Here is a 24772-nt window from a genome sequence, read left to right on the forward strand (position 1 = left end):
GTGGTTTTTCCTTGGAGCCCTTGCAGCATCCTATTCCATTGAGAGGAATTGATGCTACGCCTTTGGCCAAGAATAAACCTCAATACTGGATGCAATTGACCATGTGCATGGCTCCTGCACATCAGGAGGATATTCGCTTTTTGGTGTTGCATAATCTGCATGATGTGGTCGTTTTGGGGTTGCCATGGCTACAGCTCCATAATCCAGTGTTGGATTGGAAATCTATGTCTGTGTCCAGCTGGGGTTGTCAGGGGGTACATGGTGATGTTCCATTGTTGTCAATTTCCCCTTCCACTCCTTCTGAAGTCCCTGAGTTTTTATCAGATTACCGGGATGTATTTGAGGAGCCCAAATCCGGTGCCCTACCTCCTCATAGGGACTGCGATTGTGCTATTAATTTGATTCCTGGTAGTAAGTTTCCTAAGGGCCGTCTGTTTAATTTATCTGTGCCAGAGCACGCTGCTATGCGGAGTTATATAAAGGAATCCTTGGAGAAGGGTCATATTCGCCCGTCGTCGTCACCATTGGGAGCAGGGTTCTTTTTTGTGGCCAAGAAGGATGGCTCTTTAAGACCTTGTATTGATTACCGCCTTCTTAATAAGATCACAGTCAAATTTCAGTATCCTTTGCCGCTGATGTCTGATCTGTTTGCTCGAATTAAGGGGGCTAGTTGGTTCACCAAGATAGATCTTCGAGGGGCGTATAATCTGGTGCGAATTATACAGGGTGATGAATGGAAAACAGCATTTAATACGCCCGAGGGCCATTTTGAGTACCTGGTTATGCCATTCGGGCTTTCTAATGCTCCATCTGTGTTTCAGTCCTTTATGCATGACATCTTCTGAGAGTACCTGGATAGATTCATGATTGTATATTTGGATGACATTTTGGTCTTTTCGGATTATTGGGAGTCTCATGTGAAGCAGGTCAGAATGGTGTTCCAGGTTCTTCGTGCTAATTCCTTGTTTGTGAAGGGGTCTAAGTGTCTCTTTGGAGTTCAGAAGGTTTCATTTTTGGGTTTCATTTTTTCCCCTTCTACTATCGAGATGGACCCTGTTAAGGTCCAGGCCATTTATGATTGGACTCAGCCGACATCTGTGAAGAGCCTACAGAAGTTCCTGGGCTTTGCTAATTTTTACCATCGCTTCATCGCTAATTTTTCTAGTGTTGCTAAACCGTTGACTGATTTGACCAAGAAAGGTGCTGATGTGGTCAATTGGTTCTCTGCGGCTGTAGAGGCTTTTCAGGAGTTGAAGCGTCGTTTTTCTTCTGCCCCTGTGCTGTGCCAGCCAAATGTTTCGCTTCCGTTTCAGGTCAAGGTTGATGCTTCTGAGATTGGAGCAGGGGCTGTTTTGTCGCAAAGAAGTTCTGATGGCTCGGTGATGAAACCATGTGCCTTCTTTTCTAGAAAATTCTCGCCTGCTGAGCGCAATTATGATGTTGGCAATCGAGAGTTGTTGGCCATGAAATGGGCATTCGAGGAGTGGCGACATTGGCTTGAAGGAGCTAAACATCGCGTGGTGGTCTTGACGGATCACAAGAATTTGACTTATCTCGAGTCTGCCAAACGGTTGAATTCTAGACAGGCTCGATGGTCGCTCTTTTTCTCCCATTTTGATTTTGTGGTTTCATACCTTCCGGGATCTAAGAATGTGAAGGCTGATGCCCTGTCAAGGAGTTTTGTGCCTGACTCTCCGGGTGTTCCGGAGCCGGCGGGTATTCTTAAAGAGGGGGTAATTTTGTCTGCCATCTCCCCTGATTTGCGTCGCGTGCTGCAGAAGTTTCAGGCTGATAGACCTGACCGTTGTCCTACGGAGAAACTGTTTGTCCCTGATAGATGGACTAGTAGAGTTATCTCTGTGGTTCATTGTTCGGTGTTGGCTGGTCATCCTGGAATCTTTGGTACCAGAGATTTGGTGGCTAGATCCTTTTGGTGGCCTTCTTTGTCACGGGATGTGCGTTCTTTTGTGCAGTCCTGTGGGACTTGTGCTCGGGCTAAGCCCTGCTGTTCTCGTGCCAGTGGGTTGCTTTTGCCCTTGCCGATCCCGAAGAGGCCCTGGACGCACATTTCCATGGATTTTATTTCTGATCTCCCTGTTTCTCAAAGGATGTCGGTCATTTGGGTGGTTTGTGATCGCTTCTCTAAGATGGTCCATTTGGTACCCTTGTCTAAATTGCCTTCCTCCTCTGATTTGGTGCCATTGTTTTTCCAGCATGTGGTTCGTTTGCATGGCATTCCGGAGAACATCGTCTCGGACAGGGGTTCCCAGTTTGTTTCAAGGTTTTGGCGGTCCTTTTGTGCTAAGATGGGCATTGATTTGTCTTTTTCTTCGGCTTTCCATCCTCAGACTAATGGCCAAACCGAACGAACTAATCAGACTTTGGAGACATATCTGAGATGCTTTGTTTCTGCTGATCAGGATGATTGGGTGTCCTTTTTGCCTTTGGCTGAGTTCGCCCTTAATAATCGGGCCAGCTCGACTACTTTGGTTTCTCCTTTTTTCTGCAATTCTGGTTTCCATCCTCGTTTCTCTTCAGGGCAGGTTGAGCCTTCGGACTGTCCTGGTGTGGATGCTGTGGTGGACAGGTTGCAGCAGATTTGGACTCATGTGGTGGACAATTTGACATTGTCCCAGGAGAAGGCTCAACGTTTCGCTAACCGCCGGCGCTGTGTTGGTCCCCGACTTCGTGTTGGGGATTTGGTTTGGTTGTCATCTCGTCATGTTCCTATGAAGGTTTCCTCTCCTAAGTTTAAGCCTCGTTTCATTGGGCCATATAAGATTTCTGAAATTCTTAATCCTGTGTCATTTCGTTTGGACCTTCCAGCTTCTTTTGCCATCCATAATGTGTTCCATAGGTCGTTGTTGCGGAGATACGTGGCGCCTATGGTTCCCTCCGTTGATCCTTCTGCCCCGGTGTTGGTCGAGGGGGAGTTGGAGTATGTGGTGGAAAAGATCTTGGATTCCCATGTTTCGAGACGGAAACTCCAGTACCTGGTCAAGTGGAAGGGTTATGGTCAGGAGGATAATTCCTGGGTTTTTGCCTCTGATGTTCATGCTGCCGATCTAGTTCGTGCCTTTCATTTGGCTCATCCTGATCGGCCTGGGGCTCTGGTGAGGGTTCGGTGACCCCTCCTCAAGGGGGGGGGGGTACTGTTGTGAATTCTGTTGTCGAGCTCCCTCCTGTGGTCATGAATGGTACTTCGGTGAGTTCGGTCCGTGGGCTCCCTCTGGTGGCTGTGAGTGGAGCTGCTGCTTCTGAGGTTCCTTACACAGGTGACGTGGTTTATCCTTTGGTTAACTGCTCTATTTAACTCCTCTCAGATCGTTTCTCCATGCCAGCTGTCAATGTTTTAGCATTGGTTCAGTTCGCTCCTGAATCTGTCTGGTGTCCTGTCTTCTCCTGCAGAAGCTAAGTTCCTGATTGTTATTATTGTTCTTGTTTCTTTGTCCAGCTGGTTATCTTGATTTTGTCTTGCTAGCTGGAGGCTCTGGGATGCAGGGTGGCACCCCCGCACCGTGAGTCGGTGCGGAGGACCCTTTTGCACACTCTGTGTGGTCTTTTGTAGGTTTTTGTGCTGACCGCAAAGATTCCTTTCCTATCCTCTGTCTATTTAGTAAGTCGTGCCTCCCTTTGCTGAAACCTATCTCATTTCTGCGTTTGTGACTTTCATCTTTACTCACAGTCATTACATGTGGGGGGCTGCCTATTCCTTTGGGGAATTTCTCTGAGGCAAGGTAGGCTTTATTTTCTTCTCTAGGGCTAGCTAGCTCTTAGGCTGTGACGAGGTGCCTAGGGAGCGCTCCACGGCTATTTCTAGTGTGTGCAATAGGATTAGGGCTTGCGGTCAGCAGAGCTTCCACATCCCAGAGCTCGTCCTGTATGAGGTTATCTATCAGGTCGGGTGCTCCTAACCACCAGGTCATAACAGGGTGCCATTTTCAAATGGATTTGAAATGGATCAGGGGCAGGTCACTGAGGGATCAGGGGCAGGTCAATGAGGGATCAGTGACCTGTCAGAAGAGATACTGATGAATTCCTAATCAAATCACCGCATGAAGCCCTCCCACCCACAGCCCCACCCTGGAGCACGAGCATATCATTAACTCAAACCTGAAAATAAAAATGAAACAACAACCACAAGACAGATTTCTTTAACCAAGTGTCACGGATCCCTACTCCGTGGTGTCGCTTATTCGTCACGTGCCTGCTCTCACACGTGACTTGGGGTTGTGCCTGCAAGGGTTAATCTATCTCCCCACTCTCAGTCCAGCCTTCAACCTCTGTCCTATGCTGTAATGGGAGCATAAATCACACACCGACTCAGGCCACACACCCGCTCATACGCGCTGCCACCACTCACCAAATACACGGGCGGTGAGTCCCGGACTAATAATAATACTAATAAAAATATGTATATCACTCATAAGGCTCACACACCTTAGGCTATGGATTCTTTTAGAACACTCAAGGTTCAACTTGTTAAAGTTTTATACTTTAATAACAAAAGGTTCAATGCTTACAATAAGAAAAAGGTATACAAATCTGATAATAAAAAGACATACAACTTATGCAAAACAGTGTCAAAATAAACAGGAGAAAAACTTACAGAAATCATCTAACTGGTAGTTTGCTTTCTGCTCCCTGATGGGGGGTAAATGGAGTTGGTAGAACACATCAGCTTCTCAGGCTGCCCTCACATGTTAACACAATTCTCTGTTGGCAGCCTAAATTTATAACTTGGGTATGAGGTCAGGTTTCTAGACTGGCCCCTCAGGATAATATCATAATTGCTGGCTTGTTGTTGGCCACGGCCGCTTTACTAATGAATATATATTATTTTCCTCTTAAGACACTTGTGACCAGGTTCCCAGGAATAGATCACCTCAGGCCGCAATTTAGCATCTCCCCTCCAAGACCTCAGAGGTGCCAAATGTTACCTTCTCCTTGGCTCTAGCTAGACCTCCTGGTGTAATATGGAGACACAATTTCTACTAGTCCCAAGGAAGTACCTTTTAACACCTAGGTGCGACTTGCCTTCAGGACAGGTGTTACATTATCACTAGTCACACATATAACCATAGACATATGTCACTACACACATATAGATATATATACACATATTTCACCACACCAAGGTATCATTTTAATCAGTATAATAGCGCCGATCTGACGCTGTCTGTAGGTTAATGAGCACAATCTTGCTGACAGATTCACGTTAATAGCCTAACATTGTAGTTGATGTGCAAAAATGCTTTATAATAATAATAATAATAATTTTTATTTATATAGCGCCAACATATTCCGCAGCACTTTACAATTAAGACATCCGCTCACCATGGCAATGATCGGGACCCCGAGTCATGCCGTGGGGTCTTCAATCCAAAGGCAGAGGGGCTGTCAGCCCTGTGCCGGCCTTCAGAATGCTGCGATCATGTTCAATTGCTGTATTTTGGTGGTTTAAGTGCCAGGGGTGGTCACCACTCATGGCACCTAGTGTCGCCTGTCAGCTGTCAGAATCAGCTGACTACCCGGCGGCAATCGCCCGTGCTCCCCCCGTGAATGCGGCCGATCGCTGAGACGCAATATTCCGTCCATGGTCAAATTGGCTCAGGTCACATGGACAGAATATTACGTCTGATGTCAGAAAGGGGTTAATACAGCCATGCATTTCTTAACACACTAGATTCAAAATATAACACTGGGATCATAGATCCCCTTTTTAATTTTTGTTTTTCATGCATTTTAAGTCTTTTTTAAAGTTATATAAAGAAACATCAAAAATTTTAAAAAAATGAATTGTGCTCTATTGTTCTTGAAAATCTTTTGTCAATGAGTCCCTAAAGCTTCCATGTGCTTTGAAGTTAGTAAGCAAGCCTGGGCAAGCTCGACAGCCATTCCCACAAGCTATGGGAGAAGAAGGGCCAGACACAGCTGTTTTAGACAGACCTGTAATTTCCATTTTCAGAAATGTGCATGTGCTCATAGTCATATATGCTCGGAAAGTCCTTAGTCACATAAGTGTTGCCAATTACCAGAAATGATATGCTCATGGTAAAAGGAAGAAGTTGTTTCTTCACAATAACCACAATTGTTGTGGGATTGTGGAATGCTGACGGGATCCAAGCTCCAAATGATTATGTAGATCCTATGTTTGCACGGCATAGGCAAAGAAATGCCGCCTCAGCTAAAGATGTCTTAAACATTAACTGCCTACTTCTACAACTTAGGCTTCTTTCACACTAGCGTCGGAATCTCCCCGTCGCAATGCGTCGGGGAGAGATTCCGACGCCAGCGTTTAACGCATTGCACAATGGAGGCAGCGGATGCATTTCTCCGGCGCATCCGCTGCCCCATTGTAAGGTGCGGGGAGGTGGGGGCGGAGTTCCGGCCGTGCATGCGCGGTCGGAAAAAGCGGTCCGTCAGGAGCAAAAAACGTTACATGTAGCGTTTTTTGCTCCCGACGGTCTGCCAAAGCACGACGCATCCGTCGCTCGACGGATGCGACGTGTGGCAATCCGTCGCAAATGCGTCGTCAATGCAAGTCTATGGGGAAAAAACGCATCCTGCAAGCACTTTTGCAGGATGCGTTTTTTCTGCAAAATGACGCATTGTGACGGATTGCAGAAAACGCTAGTGTGAAAGTAGCCTTAGATGCTGTCTTCTTGAATATGTACCCAGCCGGTTAAAATGGTTGTCAAGGCATAAAATATTTAATACAATCCTCAAAATTGAAGTTCCAACATCAACAAGAAGACATGGAATTATGGAAAATATGGGCTGGATAGACATGTTAATGATATGCAAATAATGAAAAAATGGAAACAAAATTTTCAAAACATCTTGATTTATTCAGCACTGAGAATGAGCATAATGAGCAGAAATTCCCACACTTACACGCTGTGGCTGCTCGCAATGAAGTTATCAATGGTTGTTTGATGAATGTTCTGCCGCAATGAGTTTACTTGGACACACAAATCATCAAGATCTGCTGTTGGCAGCTACCTTTGTAGTTGCCAACCAATGATGTCCCAAAGGTGAATGATGGGAGACAAGTCCAGAGACGCTGCAGGCTATGGTGGCATGTGAAGGTCACACTGGCTGCTCACAGTAGCACCAGACACTCAGCCTGGTTTTGTCATGTTGAAAAACAGTTCCTGGGACACTTTGGAGAAATGGCAGTTCCACAGTAACACAACCAAATCAGTGTATTGATGAGCTGATAGTGTACCTGGAATAAAGACTAGAGAGGTTCAGCTACCATATATTATGCCACTCAGCATTATATTTCCAGTAGTAGCCCTTGTCTTTCATACCATCATGAAGGCCCATGTGGCAAGTGCAATCAGTCTGGCAGAACATTCCTAAAGGTACCTTCACACTAAACGATATCGCTAGCGATCTGTGACGTTGCAGCTTTCTGGCTAGCGATATCGTTTAGTTTGACACGCAGCAGCGATCAGAATCTTGCTGTGATGTCGTTGGTCGGGGCTAGAGGGCCAGACCTTTCTTTGGTCGCTGGCTCTCCCGCTGACATCGCTGAATCGGCGTGTGTGACACCGATTCAGCGATGTCTTCGCTGGTAACCAGGGTAAACATCGGGTTACTAAGCGCAGGGCCGCGCTTAGTAACCCGATGTTTACCCTGGTTACCATCCTTAAAGTAAAAAAAACAAACGCTTCATACTTACCTTCTGCTGTCTGTCCCTGGCGCTGTGCTTTCCTGCACTCACTGTGAGCACAGCGGCCGGAAAGCAGAGCGGTGACGTCACCGCTGTGCTTTCCGGCTGCCCGGCGCTCACAGCCAGAGCAGAGAAGCAAAGCGCCGGGGACAGACAGCGGTAGGTAAGTATGTAGCGTTTGTTTTTTTTACTTTTAGGATGGTAACCAGGGTAAACATCGGGTTACTAAGCGCGGCCCTGCGCTTAGTAACCCGATGTTTACCCTGGTTACCGGCATCGTTGGTCGCTGGAGAGCGGTCTGTGTGACAGCTCTCCAGCGACAAAACAGCGACGCTGCAGCAATCCGGATCGTTGTCTGGATCGCTGCAGCGTCGTTTAGTGTGAAGGTACCTTTAGACATCTATTTACAAGTTCATTGATTACATGCCAAAGCGTATAAGTGTGTGTTTCTACGCTAATACTCGAATGCTGAATAAATCGAGATATTTTTAAAATTTTAATTCTATTTTTCACCATTTGCATATCGGTGACATGTCTATCAAGCTTTTCTTTAAATAATTTCAAGACTTTTCCTTCTCCGTGTGGCAATTTTGATTTTGAGGAGTATATAGGAGATAAAGAGCTGACCCGTCAGCTATCTCAATAGCTAAAAATAGCTGATCATGGGGGGTGCTGGGTATTAGACCCCCACTAATCTGATATTGATGACCTAGCCTAAGTCTAGGCAATTAAAAAAGTAAGCATAGGCAACCCTTTTAAAAATTGTATAAGTAATTTTATAAAGAAGCAGAATTATATAACTGGCACATAATATCATCTAATGTAAATGTGATTATTGCTGTACTTTCAGACACAGTACATTTAATTTTTTCATTTAAATAGATTTTTTTAATAAATGGACCAAACCCACTATTTACTCAGGAGCTCATTTATTTTTTATTTCCTTTTTTCTCCTATATGTTCCACTTCTTTTCTTTTTAAAAATTAGCCCATACGGTTCCAGAAATATGAGCCTTATTATTTTGGGCTAATTTTTTGTGGTATTTACCAAGCGGGGTTATCTGGGGGCGTATTTTTACCCTGCCCTGCATTAATTCATTTTGAGCCATGCATCTCTTAGTAAAGACTATAAAAGATCACTAAATAAGAAATCCGATATCTCTGAAATCGTATGACGGGTTTAAAAAAAAATGGCACACTCCGGGGAGCAGCAGGACCAAAACTGTCCACTTTTTATCTACCACCAGGTCCTTTTTAAATACATGGCAATCAGCAGTTATCAGGGGGGTGTGGGGGGGTCATGAACAGTGGAGGGGAGAAAGCTGTCTGAAATGGTGCCCATTTATTGTAATATTAAGACCTCCAAACCTGGAACCATGAACTAGCTCATGAAGACGTCTTTGGAATACGGTCCAAGAACAGATCACAATGCATGGACTGGCCTCCTGATATAAGCGTGACAGCCTACTAGAATTATATGAAGCTGTCACGCTCAGGTCAGTAGTCCCATGGCCAGTCTGTGCATTGCGGTCCATGCTCGAATTGTGTTGCATTGACATCCACATGAGCCCTTATAAAGGGAAATATTGAGTGAGGGACCACCTTCTTTGATGAAAATATGTCTTAATTGGCATATGGAAAAGGGTTTTCCAGATGGGGCGACACACTAATTACTGCATTACTATCAAATTCCTAAATTTGTTTTTCTTTTTCCCCTCAAGTGACAAAAAAACGTGTTTAAAATCTTTTTGGCTGCCCAACATACAGAGATGGCAGAAAATATGCAGTGGTTTGTCTGTGAAATCAGAGGTCATAGAGTTTGTGTCAATTTTCTGGGTTTTATGCTCTGCTGTTTCCATTAAAAAGAAAAGGCACTGGTGGGAAAATTAAATCTTTCTCTGACAGTCTTAAGGCCCCGTCGCACTTAGCGACGCAGCAGCGATCCCGACAACGATACGACCTGTCAGGGATCGTTGCTGCGTCACTATGTGGTCGCTGGTGAGATGTCAAACAGTGAGATCTCCCCAACGACGCAGCAGCGATGCGGCGACCTGTAGCGACCTGTACAACGATGTCATATGGCAGCTATTTCATGACGATTCAGACCTCAATGAGGGACGTCCTGTCAATGAGGTCGTTGGTAAGGTGTCAAACACAGCGATGTGTGCTACCCAGCGGGACCTCAATGATCAAAAAAAGGTCCAAGCCATTCCGACACGACCAGCAATCTCACAGCAGGGGCCTGGTCGCTGCTACGTGTCACACATAGCGAGATCGCTACTGAGGTCGCTGTTGCGTCACAAAACTTGTGACTCAGCAGCGATCTCGCTAGCGATCTCGCTTTGTGTGACGGGGGCTTTAAACTAATACTTGAATCACTACCTCTGAGAAAGGAATCACACCTTCCTCTTGACAACATATCCTTCAGGACAGATAGCCTTTTGGCTAGAATGGAGGAAAGTACACCTTTATCTATGAAATGCACATTTTCTAAATCAAATTAAAGTGACTAAAATTCCATTCTCTATAAAACATTGGAAGCTAAACTGTAAGAGTCACCGGTAGGGTGTTTACTTATATAGTTAGTTGTGAATCCACTCTATTCACTTTATGCAGTTAATAGCCCTCTGTGTCTGTACTGCTACATACTTAGGCAGTTAACTGGTTCATGCAGCTTTACATGAACACCCGATTCTTAGGGTACTGTCACACAGTGGCATTTTGATCGCTACGACGGCACGATCCGTGACACTCCAGCATCGTAACAATATCGCTCCAGCGTCGTAAACTGCTGTCACACTTTGCAATGTACGACGCTGGAGCGATAATTTCATGACGTATGTGCGATGTAGAAGCCGTTGGTTACTATGCGCACATCGTATACAATATCGTGCACACCTTTGTTACACCATGCGATCATGCCGCCACAGCAGGACACTAGACGACGAAAGAAAGTTTCAAACGATCTGCCACGACGTACGATTCTCAGCGGGGTCCCTGATCGCAGGACCGTGTCAGACACAGCGAGATCGCTGGAACGTCACGGATATATCGCTGGAACGTCACAAATCGTGCCGTCGTAGCGATCAAAATGCCACTGTGTGACGGTACCCTTACACTATGACCGGTCCGAATAACTAAAGCAATTGTTACCATCCACCTCTCGTGTCTCCCCTTTTCCTCATAGTCTGTAAGCTTGCGAGCAGGGCCCTCATTCCTCCTGGTATCTGTTTTGAACTGTATTTCTGTTATGCTGTAATGTCTATTGTCTGTACAAGTCCCCTCTATAATTTGTAAAGCGCTGCGGAATATGTTGGCGCTATATAAATAAAAAATTATTATTATTATTATTATGGTGACTTAGTGGTTAGCACAGGATTTAGATGCTCTTTTCGTGTATTGTAATCTTCTTACACCAATGTATTAGTGGATAATCAAAGAAAGGTGATGGAATTGTGTGATATTATTGTGTGTTTGTGTCTGTAACTTTATAAAATAATTAGGTTTCCTTTCTGCCATTGATCCCAAAGGCCTCTTCGTAAGCCACATCACTCCTAGTGCCCACTATATCCCTCCTAAACGCCGCTCATAATAGTACACCAGTGCCACTACATTGCTAGAAACGATTTGTGCGGGCCTGTGGGCATCATGATGGCTTAGTGGTTTGCACTGTCTCTTTGTAGCGATAGAGACCTGGGTTCCAACTCCACCGAGGACAACATCTCCAATGTGTTTGTGTGGCTTTACTGTGTTTTCCTCCCGAAGACATGCTGATAGGGAATTTAGATTCTTAGAACCCCAGACAAAATGAAGGACAATTCCTGGTACATGAGAAGGAATGATTTTTTTTTTGGTTTGTTTCTGCCTGGAGATCAATCAGCAGGTCACACCACAAATCTGTATGCAACAGGCTTATTCTCACAGCACACAGAGACCGTTCATTATAATTTCATTAATCACTTATTAATCATTATCATTTTCAGATGTTTGGCATTATGTTGAGCAACATGTATGAATATATTTGGACAGCTATGTTGGAGGAAAATTCCATAGGAGAAAGTAAGTGATTTCAGCTGGTGTGTCCTTTCCTTTACCCCACGGTGACGAAAGACACAACAAACAAATGGCAAAGGGTGCCAAACAATGTCTGAATGCTTGAATGCACAATGTAATTGCAGACTGTGGTGCGAACATACAGCAATTCTAAATATGTGCACTAATTGTTGTCTAACTGAAATGACGGCAAATAAAGCAGCGAATTAACAATTCAACGACAGACACTTATGTAAACTGATGAATATATGCCGCTCATAAAAACCATAGTCTTTACAACACTTTAACTTTTTTTTATATGGGAAGGTTTTTTTTTATACAGATCCTACTTCATGTCCAGTTTTATGGCTATTGAGAGTGAGAAAGGACTGTGCTGAATGTAGGATGCAGTTTATATAGATTTACAAGGATGTCTCATTCTGTGCGTCATAGTTTACGTCAAATTAAATTCTCCGACACTACAGGGGTTGCTCAGTTTAGGATATTGACTTTCAAGCATCCTATTTAGATTTTCTTAGTTAATAGAGTTAATAGAGGTAAATGGTAGATTGAGTCTTCTAGATTTGGAAATCTTTCCATGTCTATACATATTACCATATTTTTCAGACTATAAGGGGCACCCACCATATGTCCCACCCCAAAAATAGGAAAAAAATATATAATTTTTAATGTGAAAATGCGGGTCCATCTTATAGTCTGAATTTAGCTTCCTGGGTGGTAGCAGCGGACGAGTAGGATAACAGGAGTCAGGAACAGGATTGCCTGTGTAGGAAGCTGGCAGCGGTAAAAGTGGGGCGATGCTGCCGGTCCTGGGCTGGTAGGAGGGAATGCCCCAGCAGTGCGAGCCATTGATATCCCAGTGGTGGGCTTCAGGAAAATGTTGGCGGTGCGTGGCAGGAACTGAGTCCCTGCAGCACACATTGATCTCCCAGCGGTGGGCTACAGGAGAACGACGCTGGTGTCGGCTCATTCGAATATTTGGATCTTGGCTCAATGACAACTCGAAATCTCAGTCTGCGCATGAGCTGCCTCACACACCATTTTTCTGTAGCATTACGGGGACTCAGTTCCTGCCTTGCATCGCTGACATTTCCTGAAGCCAACTGCTGGATGATCAATGGCTTCTGCCTTGCATTGCCAGGACACCCCCTCCTCCCAGCCCAGGGCCCAGAGCATTGCCCCACTCATGCCGCTGCCAGCTTCATGCTGTGACTGTGCCTCCTGTGACCCCACTCCACCACTGCTGCCCCCCTCTGGTAAGCTACATTCGGACTATAAGATGCACCCCAATTTTCCTCCTAAATTGTTGGGGAAAAAAGTGCATTTTGTAGTCCAAAAATATGGTTAATGGACAGACTTAATGAAACACCTTGTGAACAGTTTAACGTTCTAAACATTATTTTTTTTGTGAAGAAGCACTTCCAGTGCAAAATATTATCCCTTAATCCTTTTAAGCATTTATGTGATGTAGTTTAGGTGCATTAAAATACTTCCCATATACCATCTTTCTCAGCTTACTGCGCCGCTCCACTTTTCTTTTAGATAATCTGACTGCATATCAGGCTTGCTGGATCACACAATGGTGGGTCACCGGAAGCTCATTTCATAAAGTAAGCCTATGCAGTCTCTTTCTGAGTCTTCATAAGTTTACAGTGGTGGAGGTAGCACTGCCCAGCACAGTAGTCCATGTGCATGTTGATAAAGGAGAGGAAGGAGAGCTCACGTGACCCAGAAGAGGGCCAAAGCGGCGCTGGAAACTGGAGAAGGCGTCGATGAGTAGGAATGTTAATACACCTACACTATATTACATACATATTTAGAAAAGATTAGGGAATACAATTTTTTCTGGGAGTGCTTCTTTAAAACATATGTGCCAGTATTATATTTATCTGATATGCAAAAATTTTATCTGATGAAAGTGTTAGGACTTTCCACACGTAGGCCCTTGAGAATTTTCTGTGGTGCTTGGAGAATTTTTAAAAACATTTAGAATTGAGAGTCCTCATTGGTTGATACCTTTTAATGGCTAACTGAAAAGGTGGTAACAAATTGCAAGCTTTCGAGACTATTCGAGTCCTAAAACGTACCCTAAAGGTACCGTCACACTTAGCGATGCTGCAGCGATACCGACAACGATCCGGATCGCTGCAGCGTCGCTGTTTGGTCGCTGGAGAGCTGTCACACAGACCGCTCTCCAGCGACCAACGATGCCGGTAACCAGGGTAAACATCGGGTAACTAAGCGCAGGGCCGCGCTTAGTAACCCGATGTTTACCCTGGTTACCATCCTAAAAGTAAAAAAGTACTGTCTGTGTGAGCACAGCGGCCGGAAAGCAGAGCGGTGACGTCACCGCTCTGCTTTCCTGCTGCCCGGCGCTCACAGCCAGTACAGGAGGAGTGCAGAGCACAGCGCTGGAGGACAGACGGCTGTAGGTAAGTATGTAGTGTTTGTTTTTTTTACTTTTAGGATGGTAACCAGGGTAAACATCGGGTTACTAAGCGCGGCCCTGCGCTTAGTTACCCGATGTTTACCCTGGTTACCAGTGAAGACATCGCTGAATCGGTGTCACACACGCCGATTCAGCGATGTCTGCGGGGAGTCCAGCGACCAAATAAAGTTCTGGACTTTCTTCCCCGACCAGCGACAGCACAGCAGGGGCCTGATCGCTGCTGCCTGTCACACTGGACGATATCGCTAGCGAGGACGCTGCAACGTCACGGATCGCTAGCGATATCGTCTAGTGTGACGGTACCTTAAGTCTTCTGAAGGGAATTACGCTACTGTTTTGGGTTAGCTTTGGACTCGTTTAAACGAAGCTGGTGGCAGCATACCGTGTGCGGGCCTTTGGGTGTCGTTGTAGCGACTGCGGCGCTGTAAATTATTGTTCCTGCCTGAGCAGGAGTAGTTATATCGCCTCCTTGCAGCGTGCCCAATAGTCAGTACATAGCAGGCAGCCTTTCTGGTGACTAATTACCCTAGGTGCAGTACCTAATCTGACCCTAGAGAAAGGGGGGCGCCAGAGAGCTGCAAGGTTCAAGTGGAACTGTAAGTGGGATATACATAAATCCCTGCAGTTCGTGGTATATTGAAGAGGAATGGGATACCTAGAATAAGCCCCTGCTGTAAACTAAGAGGTCAATAGCCTTGTGTGTGTTTTTTCATCACATTGGAGCAGTGGAGGGATAACTAAGATAAGCCCCCTGCACATGTGATAGCCATCTGTTGGCCTAAAGTCACCCCGATCTGTGATGTGGGGGTGACGGTCATGGTGTGTAGCCATTAAAAGGTATCAACCACTGAGGACTCTCAATTCTAAATATTTTTCTATCTACTGGCTAACACGGTACCAAGATATATATCTTTCCTGTGGAGAATTTTTTAGAATTTTCAACATATCTTCAATTTCATTTAGTAAGACACAGTTTTGTTATTATGAAGCAGCTACGGGTACAGTATGTAGACAGTCATAGCCTATACTGTATCTAGTAAATATTGCTGTACTTTAAACTGGCTGTTTCCTTGAAGATGTAATTAAAGAGGTTTTCAAAGGGGTTTTCTATCACTTTGATATCGCTGACCTACTATTATGGTGGGTGCTAATGACCATATTATCAGTCCAAGTGCGATCTGACAAAACTTTGGATCGCACTTGGACCAATATTATTCTATGGGGCCGTGCAAATGTCCATTTCATTCCTCAGACAGATCCTGACAAATACTGACCCTGCTCCCCTTTCATTCACAATGACACTTGCGCATGCTCATTAAATACTTCAACACAAAAGTATCGGTAAGAGTCTGATCACTGTGGCTAAGTGCATGTGTTGTTTCCTAAAATAACAAGATGTTAGAGTTTAAAAAAGCCTGTGTGGTCAGTGTGAAAATTATGATTTATATAAGATTGCCCAATGAGTTCAGCCATTATCTCCATTAACGAATAGCAAGAATATTCTTTGCCAACACTTTCACATGTAAACCCAGGCCTGTCTACAGTTTTAATCACTTGAAATAGTACTTGGCTAACTTCGTCAAGTCATGAGGTGCCTTTAGATTGAAACCCAGGGTATATACCATTTCAATGTATCCTCTAGGATGACTTTATATACTTTCTTAGTGTGGGGCCTGAACGGGCAGTCATGCACCTCTCCTTCAGACTATACTAGAAATACCACAAAACTTTCCTAGAAAATTATTGAGTGTCTCCCGGGTTGTAATGTAAATCTGTGTAATTTTTGCGATCTGTACTGTAGCTTTTTAGAATACTCATACTTTAAAACTTCAAGCCTTTTTCACAAATATGTCTGAGCTAATACTATATGGATTGGTCAGACTGTAATCTGTGCCAGAAACACTGAAATGCACCAGAAGGACCAACCACATCAGAAAGACAATTCGGATGGAAGGGGTTTCATATTGTAGGTAAGAACTTAACATAAATACATAAATTCAAGAAAACTACTCCAGCACTTTGCAATGTTTTTCAGAAGTCTTTGATCTCTACGCCCAAGTAAAACAGGGAATTTTTGATAATTTACTGAATGTGCAGATTCTAGTGAGAACGGAGCTGGGCTCGGTACAATATAAGCACTGGTTAGTGGCACATTTCATAAAATAAAACCTGACAAGGAAGTCTTGGAAGCAATTTGAGGTTGTGAATGTGACAACTAGACGCTAGTCTACATTGTTCTCCTTTCTCGCTAAAATGCTCTATTATTTTTATTGCTAATATTATATGTACAGAAATGGCAGCCCATTGCATCAGTCAGCATCCCATTGGAGCTTGTAACCTAATTTCCCTATGAATTTGATGAGTAACCAGATAAACCTTATACTTTATTTTAAAGGAAAATTAAATACTAGTACTTGTTTGACCTTAAATGACAGCCTCCATTCAAAAGGTCTGATCTTTGTGACGAAACGACAGTCCCATATGGTAGTGAAGCAATATTTTACACTTCTACCTATGTAAATCATACAAATCCAATATTTATCTTTCATTAATTCCAAATAATAATAAGTTGTGTGGAGGCATTTAGGATTTTTGCCCCACCGTACTGTGGAACCGTAGGTCTCCACATGGTGCGTCTTTTGCAACATATTATTTTCCCTTAGAAATGATGAACCTAAATGAGAATAGCTCTATAAGAAGGCATCCAGGATACTTTATTTTTTGTGGATCATTAATAAATCTGACAATAAACATTTTTGAATGCCTCTGTATGACATTGCAGATACAGTTTTGCAGCAAATGATTCTGTGCACTCTATAAAATGGCTGTTTGGACCTGTCATACGTTCATGTGCAGAAAGCTTCATTGGAACCTGTCAAGGTGATTTTCCAACTTGTTGCTGTATAGGTACTTGTATAACATAAAAATATACCAGCTCTAGAAGAAAAAACCCACAAGTTTTAAAACAGCATGCAAACTAGTCTAGCAAGCATTGAGGTTGTGTCAATATACACAGACTGCATTAACATGTCTCCAGTGTACATCCAGGCTAATTTCCATGTGGCTCCAAAGCTTGATTTCTCACTGCTGGCATGTTGGATTACTATAAGACAGGGGTACTATGAAATATACAGCCACAGTGCTAGATTCAGTGGTAAAATTGTCCTGACACATTCCCTTCAAGTCCTACAAAATTTCAGCATTGTTTGTAGAGTAAAGCTGAATTTGAAAGCTCTCAGGAAAAGTGAATGGCTCAAAACAAGTTACAAGACACTAAGATGTACAGTGGGAACGGAAAGTATTCAGACCCCTTTAAATTTTTCACTCTTTGTTTCATTGCAGCCATTTGGTAAATTCAAAAAAGTTCATTTTTTCTCATTATTGTACACTCTGCAACCTGTCTTGACTGAAAAAAAGAAAAACTGAAATATCACATGGTCATAAGCATTCAGACCCTTTGCTCAGACACTCATATTTAAGTCACATGCTATCCATTTCCTTGTGCTCCTCCTTGAGATGGTTCTACTCCTTCATTGGAGTCCAGCTGTGTTTAATTAAACTGATAGGACCTGATTTGGAAAGGCACACACTTGTCTCTATAAGACTTCAAAGCTCACAGTACATGTCAGACCAAATGAGAATCATGAGGTAAAAGGAACTGGCCAAGGAGCTCAGAGACAGAATTTTGGCAAGGTATAGATCTGGCCGAGGTTACAAAAGAATTTCTGCAGTACTCAAGGTTCCTAAGAGCACAGTGGCCATCATAATCCTTAAATGGAAGAAGTTTGGGACCACCAGAAGTCTTCCTAGACCTGACCGTCCAGCCAAACTGAGCAACCGTGGGAGAAGAGCCTTGATGAGAGAGGTAAAGAAGAACCTCAAGATCACTGTGGCTGAGCTCCAGAGATGCAGCAGGGAGATGGGAAAAAATTCCACAAAGTCAACTATCACTGTAGCCCTCCACCAGTCTTGCCTTTATGGCAGAGTGGCCCGATGGAATCCTCTCCTCAGTGCAAGACATATGAAAACCCGCAGAAAGTTCACTACAAAACACATGAAGGACTCCCAGACAATGAGAAATAAGGTTCTATGGTCTGATGAGAGGAATGTAGACCTTTTTGGTGATAATTTTAAGCGACATGTGTGGAGAAAACCAGGCACTGCTCATCACCTGGCCACTACAATCCCAACAGTGAAATATGGGGGTGGCAGCATCATGCTATGGGGGTGTTTTTCAGCTGCAGGGACAGGGCGACTGGTTGCAATTGAAGGAAACATGAATGTGGCCAAGTACAGAGATATCCTAGATGAAAAGTCCAAAGCACTCTGGAAAAGGTTCAGACTTGGCTGAAGGTTTACCTTAGAACAAGACAATGACCCTTAGCACACAGCTAAAATAACAAAGGAGTGGCTTCAGAATAACTCCGTGACCATTCTTGACTGGCCCAGCCAGAGCCCTGACCTAAACCCAATTAAACATCTCTGGAGAGACCTGAAAATAGCTGTCCACCAACGTTTATGTTGGTAAAACATAAACCAGAATACAATATGGGCAATTTTAGTAGACAATGGCACTTAAAATTCAAACCTCACTTCTAATATAGACTACATTTTGTCCAGTGTGATCACCAGTATTGTAATACACTGACCAATAGGCTTTTCGTAAATCTTATGTGAATGGGTCACATTCCAATGACTTGCTTCTTTTGTGATTGCTTGCGAGGAAACTGAATGTGTTGGAAAAATACCTAATTTGCTACACTTGTGCTAAGGTCAAATATCACAACCTTTGTGGACTGTCTCTAATGTAAGGAACTTATGGTTACTTACAATATATCGGAAGAAGTCATGGTCTAATTAAATGAACTATTAACACCTTGTTGTTTGGAATTTATATATAGGAAGATTTACTGTTAAGACTTCATGCCATAAGGTGGGAAGGAGGCTTTTTTTGGAAATTGAATTACTATGAGTTTGGGATATGATTACATATGACATATATTATATGTTATCAATTCTCCATACTGTCAGGATGCTTACATGTTCACATAAGGAAATCTTGCCTAGGTGGCAACCAAGGATCTAAAACCTAATCTAAAATAGTGTCTTTGAAGTCTTATCTTCTGCTACTTTGTGCCCTATTCAATCAAATACAATTTTACAATGTAAATAATCTCTAAGTATTTTGTATTAATTAAAATGTTGTAATCTCATGATTCGAATTTACAGAATCTTTTCACATCTAGAATTTTTGATCGGAGTGAATATTGAACACATCTGGTTAGTCTAATTTAGATAAAACTAAACATTTCTAGAAGAATGATTGTATTTTCAAAATACTTTTATATTTTCACATGTATAGGGGTAGGAATTTAAATACCCTCAGGTTTACCTATGATCACAGGATAGAAGTATCTAGTCATGCCTGACAGCCCCAGGAGAAGCCTCAATTACAGGAAATTAATTGTCTGGAGGCTAGTAAGAGGGAATCGTCACACTCTGTCACAACTGGTGATAAAAATGCAGAGATTAGGTGATGTATTGCCTTACAAAGGCCATGGAATTTATTCCAACAATTTTTTCAACCACTTAAAAGCTCTTTGTATATTTAAAGGGAACCTGTCACCGAGTCAAAAGTCGTCAGTTTTTGCTCTTTTATTTTATTCCCACTGCTCCCCTTATTATCCTGCTCTATACGGTTCCAGAGATTTGGGCCATCTTATTAAGTGCTATTTTTTATGGTTTTTACAAAGGGGCCATTGCTGATAGGGTAAAAATACAGTGGAGCCTAAAGACATGCCCTTAAAGAGATCATAAGAATTAGCACAAAATTAAAAAAGGCTTATATTTCGGGAACTATATTGCAAATTTAAAAAACATATATACTCAAATACTCAGGGAGCAACAGGAATAAAATAGGACCAAAAATTTAACACTTTTGAACTGGACTTTGACCTCATCTTTAAAGAACCGTGGTGCAGTCACTCATATGCCTACCTGATCAGACTGGAATGCTATCAAGTGCAACTACTTGGTCAACTTGTCATACCCCTCCTTTGGCCCCCATAAAATAAAGCATATACTAACCTCCCCTGCTGGCACAATTCCCGTGGTGTTGGCACTCGCTCTCTCAGGGCTTCCGCACTGTTATTATGACATGTGATGCCGGTGCCCAATCAGCGCTTGCATCACTGTCCCTGCCTCTTATCAAATGGAACATGCAGAGGAAGTCCGGGGGTCAACTGCATCCTAGACTTCCTCTTTGTTTGATTTGGCCGAAGGCGGGGACAGTGACCCCGGCGCTGATTGGGTGTCGACATCATGTGTTACATGGGAGGTGAGTATAAGCTTTATTATTTTATGGGGGCCTAACATTTTGATCAAGAAGGGGTTATTCTAGTAATGAACAACTGCTTTAAAGGGAATCTGTTACCAGGTTTTTACTATACATTCTGTGAACAGCATAATGTAGAACTAAGGCCTCTTTCACATCTCCGTTTTTACAATCTGCACAGGATCCGTCAACATGTTGAAAAGACGGATCCTGTGCAGATTGTAAAAAAGAGGTGCCCTGGGCCCGTTTTTCTGATGGACCCGTCGAGGTTATGTGCACCTGTTGTTTATGTGTCTTCGCGACGTCATCGGGTCATTTCGCAATGCATTACTGGGAACGCTAGCTGCCGGGAGCATCGCGAGCATCGGTAACGCTGCACGGGACGCCGGAAGGTGAGAATATTGAGATTTTTTAATTTTTTTTTATTTTTAACATTATATCTTGTTACTATTGATGCTACTTAGGCAGCATCAATAGTAAAAAGAGAGAAAGAGCGAGCGAGAGAGAATTTCCCTGACTGGAAATTCTTCGGCGCATGCTCAGTTTCAAAAGATATAACCCGTCGCTGGAGTCCTGCTTTTGACAGTCATCAACGGATCCTGCGTCCATAGGCTTCCATTATAGCCAATGACAGGCAGCACAGGATCCGTCGCTGAGCGATTTTCCGACGTACGGAAAAAACCTTCCTCTGTGCGTTGTCCCCGCCCGATGGACAGCAATTTTCCAACGGATCCAGTGCACGACAGATGAAACGGATCGCCATCCGTCACTAATACAAGTCTATTAGAAAAAACAGGATCCAGCAGAAAAATTTGCTGGATCCTGTTTTTTTCCCGGCGTCCACTGTGTCAGCGCCGGCTGTAAAGCAGAGCACAGCGGTGACGTCACTGCTGTGCTCTGCTTTATGGCCGGCGCTGACACAGTCAGTGCAGGGAAACTCTCGGCAGCAGCGCGTTCATTAGCAGTGCTCCTGCCGAAAGCAGTTTTAACCCTGTGGACGCCGGCGGGGGACATGACAGACATCAGAATGTGAGTATGTAGTGTATTTTTTTTTTAAATTTTACAATGGTAACCAGGGTAAATATCGGGTTACTAATAAGCGCGGCCCTGCACTTAGTAACCCGATGTTTACCCTGGTTACCCGGGTGCTGCAGGGGGACTTCGGCATCGTTGAAGACAGTTTCAACGATGCCGAAGTCGTTCCCCTGATCGTTGGTCGCTGGAGAGAGCTGTCTGTGTGACAGCTCCCCAGCAACCACACAACGACTTACCAATGATCACGGCCAAGTCGTATCGCTGGTCGTGATCGTTGGTAAGTCGTTTAGTGTAAAGGTACCTTAAGACACTGAATTCAGTGATGTGTCACTTATTAGGCTTTGTGCTGTTGTTTCCATACAGTGAAGGTTTTATCATCATGAAATTAATCACTGATGAGACCATGGTGCACGTGAACTCTGGTCCGAACACGCCCCCTCCTCTGATTGTCAATAGACAATGTATATAGAGAGCTTTAGTGTGAGTGGGGTTAGCTTTCTGAGCTCTACTACATGCCACATCTAAGAAGTCTGACTGTGTCACAACCCAGTAAACTAAGTGATACATGGTTGGAATCAGGGTCTCTTTTCCTACATTATGCTGCTCTAAGATCAGATAGCAAAAACCTTGTGACAGATTCCCATTAAGAAGGGGTTGTCTAAGAATTGGACAACTTTCACTGAGTTAATACTTTATATTTCTCAATATTATGTATTATTAATGTAATCCTAACATATATGTCGAGTACCAGACTGATGCCTCTTCAACTCATACTTCTGGAAGGAAAATTGTCGTACCATTGCTTGGTTACAGTACAATAAGGGCATTGATATTCTACGTATGGGAATGACATTGTGTATTCAACAATACCTTCTTTGTAATTGCAGAGCAGACAGCCATCCTGTAGAGTGAGACACGATGGAGACAACATTTTCATTAAGTATAAACTAATGTTTGAAACTGAAAAACAATCCAAAAAAAACCTGCCATTTTTCTGAAAAGAACTGAAAGAACTAGACCTCTTTATCCCTCTGCTCCACCCTGGCCTGATGCACAGCAGATACATTTCATACTCATGTAAATGTTTCCAGGTGTGATGACTGCATACAGCAGTACTGTTTTAACAGCCTCGCTGGGGATCACCATGCTTATGGAATAGAAATCATTTGGCATCGTGGCTGGAAAAGTCTGATACATTTGTGAAGGTTTTTTAGGGTTGGCGTCTGCAGAGAACAGACATGGCTTCAGAAAGGTGTAGACCTGACTGCTTTCTTTAGTCTCTGATGTCATAGGGTCCCAATCCTTGGGTGATTTATAGAGTCGTCATACTTTTGAAACAAAATTCGAGATCGCATTACAACTCTATGTCTTTAAGGGCTCTTGCACATGACCGTTTAAACAGAAGAGTGCTATCCGAGGTTTTATCGGACACTCCTAGTCCCCATGTTATTCTATGGGGTTGTGTACCAGTCCAATTTTTTCCTTGAACTGAGTGGAGCTGAGGAAAAAAATTGCAGCATTTACGATTTGCCTAGATGAATCTGATGGGACTCACCCAGTCTGCAAAAGAAATCAAACAGCACTCGGATGACAACCAACTTGGGAACGAATTTCACAAACGTACATAATGGAGAAGATAAAGAAACTTTTTTTCTCCCTATCTCAGATTCCACTCTGATCAAACCATGATCAGTCTTATTAGCATAAATGGACAGGTTTTTTTCAGATGGAGAGAAGACAGTTGTGTGACCCCATCCATACAATGTTAAAAACTTTGTTACCAAATTTGTTACTAAATGTAAGTATATTCTACAAATTATGGGAATCATAGGCTTAAATTGCAGAATGAGTCCGACAAATACTTTTAAAGGGAATCTGTCACCCCTGGACGATATTGATCTATTACTATGGGCATACAGGTAATAGAATGGTTAAACCAGTCTGTCTGCCTCATAGCTGCGGTGCAGATCTTGGGAAATTAATTTATAATGTTATTTGCTAATGATTTCTTCCAGGCTCCGGGCGTGCGGTGCCTGGAAGAAATCCCTGCCTCCTGTCTTCATAATGAGGGTGTCCCCCTCCCATTAGCGCCACACTGACCTGTTCAGCAATGTATCTCCGCGCATGCGCTGTGCATGCGTGTGGTTACGTGAACCTTGTCTGCCCTCCTATGGGCAGTGTCTGCATTGATCTTCTGCACAGGCGCAGTGACAAAGATTCCCTTTAACATTTGTTTTTCAATGTTTAATAACAAGGATTAAAATAATGAAGACAAAGGGAGTGACATTGAAAGCCTGTAAAAGTAACTCAAGGTTGGACTGATCGCTGACATTAGAGCAGTGTTCGTGGGCTGATGACCAGTGATCACTAGTGATGACCTTTGCCTCTTAAAGAGTAACAATATTCAGTCCACCCCTGCTTAGACTTATATCCTTTATTCTTTGAGAGAAACAAACAGTCTTCAATAAGCTTTTCTGAATGATATGGAGGTGTCAAATTAATGTCTATTTAACAACCCGCTCAACCTAAATTAAAGAAACATTTGCCAAATGATTAGAGCAAAACAGACTGTAAAAGGGGCAATAGAAAATAGACAACTGCAGCACTTTCTCCTTTTAGCAGTGAAGAAAGCTGCAGATCATTTACCCAGACTAGAAAATCCCCTCAGGCTTGGACAACTGCTGATTACACCACCCACAGCAAATACTACCAGCCCCTAATTTCCTGACCATAAAAATGGCCATTTGGAAGCAGAATGAAGACTGAATATCATTGTATGTTAGATTGAGATCCTCTTATTTACTTGGAAAGCCTAACAACCCCATGACTGCCCAAATTTGCGGGGCAGAACAAGTATACAGTTGGGTTTATATATGAATATATTCAGCTGATAGCTAGCGCTATCGAATACCCCTTACATCTGCACACTTGGATAGGATGAGTTTCCAAGTGTTTTGCTTAGGAAGTGGGGACTAAAGGCGAGATGGCTGCCGAACGATCTCTTGTGTATGGTGGGCTAAAGTCTTTGCCAAAGACATCTGGCAGTGGCTTTATCTCCACGAACAATAGGATGCTTAATTTCACATGATAACTGAAGAGAGTAGAGTGGTTCCTGTGTGTTGGACGGTCTTGTTAAAATCTTTGGGTTTAGCCAACTTTACACTCATGTCAATAGATAATAACCAGCAATATGACAACTATAAAATAGCTATTTAACAAT

General features: G+C 43.3%; 1 protein-coding gene across 1 annotated transcript in view; it reads right to left on the reverse strand.

Annotated features, from left to right (window-relative positions):
• Positions 1-24772, reverse strand: part of LOC138650900 (fibrillin-2-like) — a 263684-nt gene that overhangs the window by 225119 nt on the left and 13793 nt on the right. The window lies entirely within an intron of this gene.

Source organism: Ranitomeya imitator, chromosome 1 (assembly GCF_032444005.1).
Source record: "Ranitomeya imitator isolate aRanImi1 chromosome 1, aRanImi1.pri, whole genome shotgun sequence".
NCBI lineage: Eukaryota > Metazoa > Chordata > Amphibia > Anura > Dendrobatidae > Ranitomeya > Ranitomeya imitator.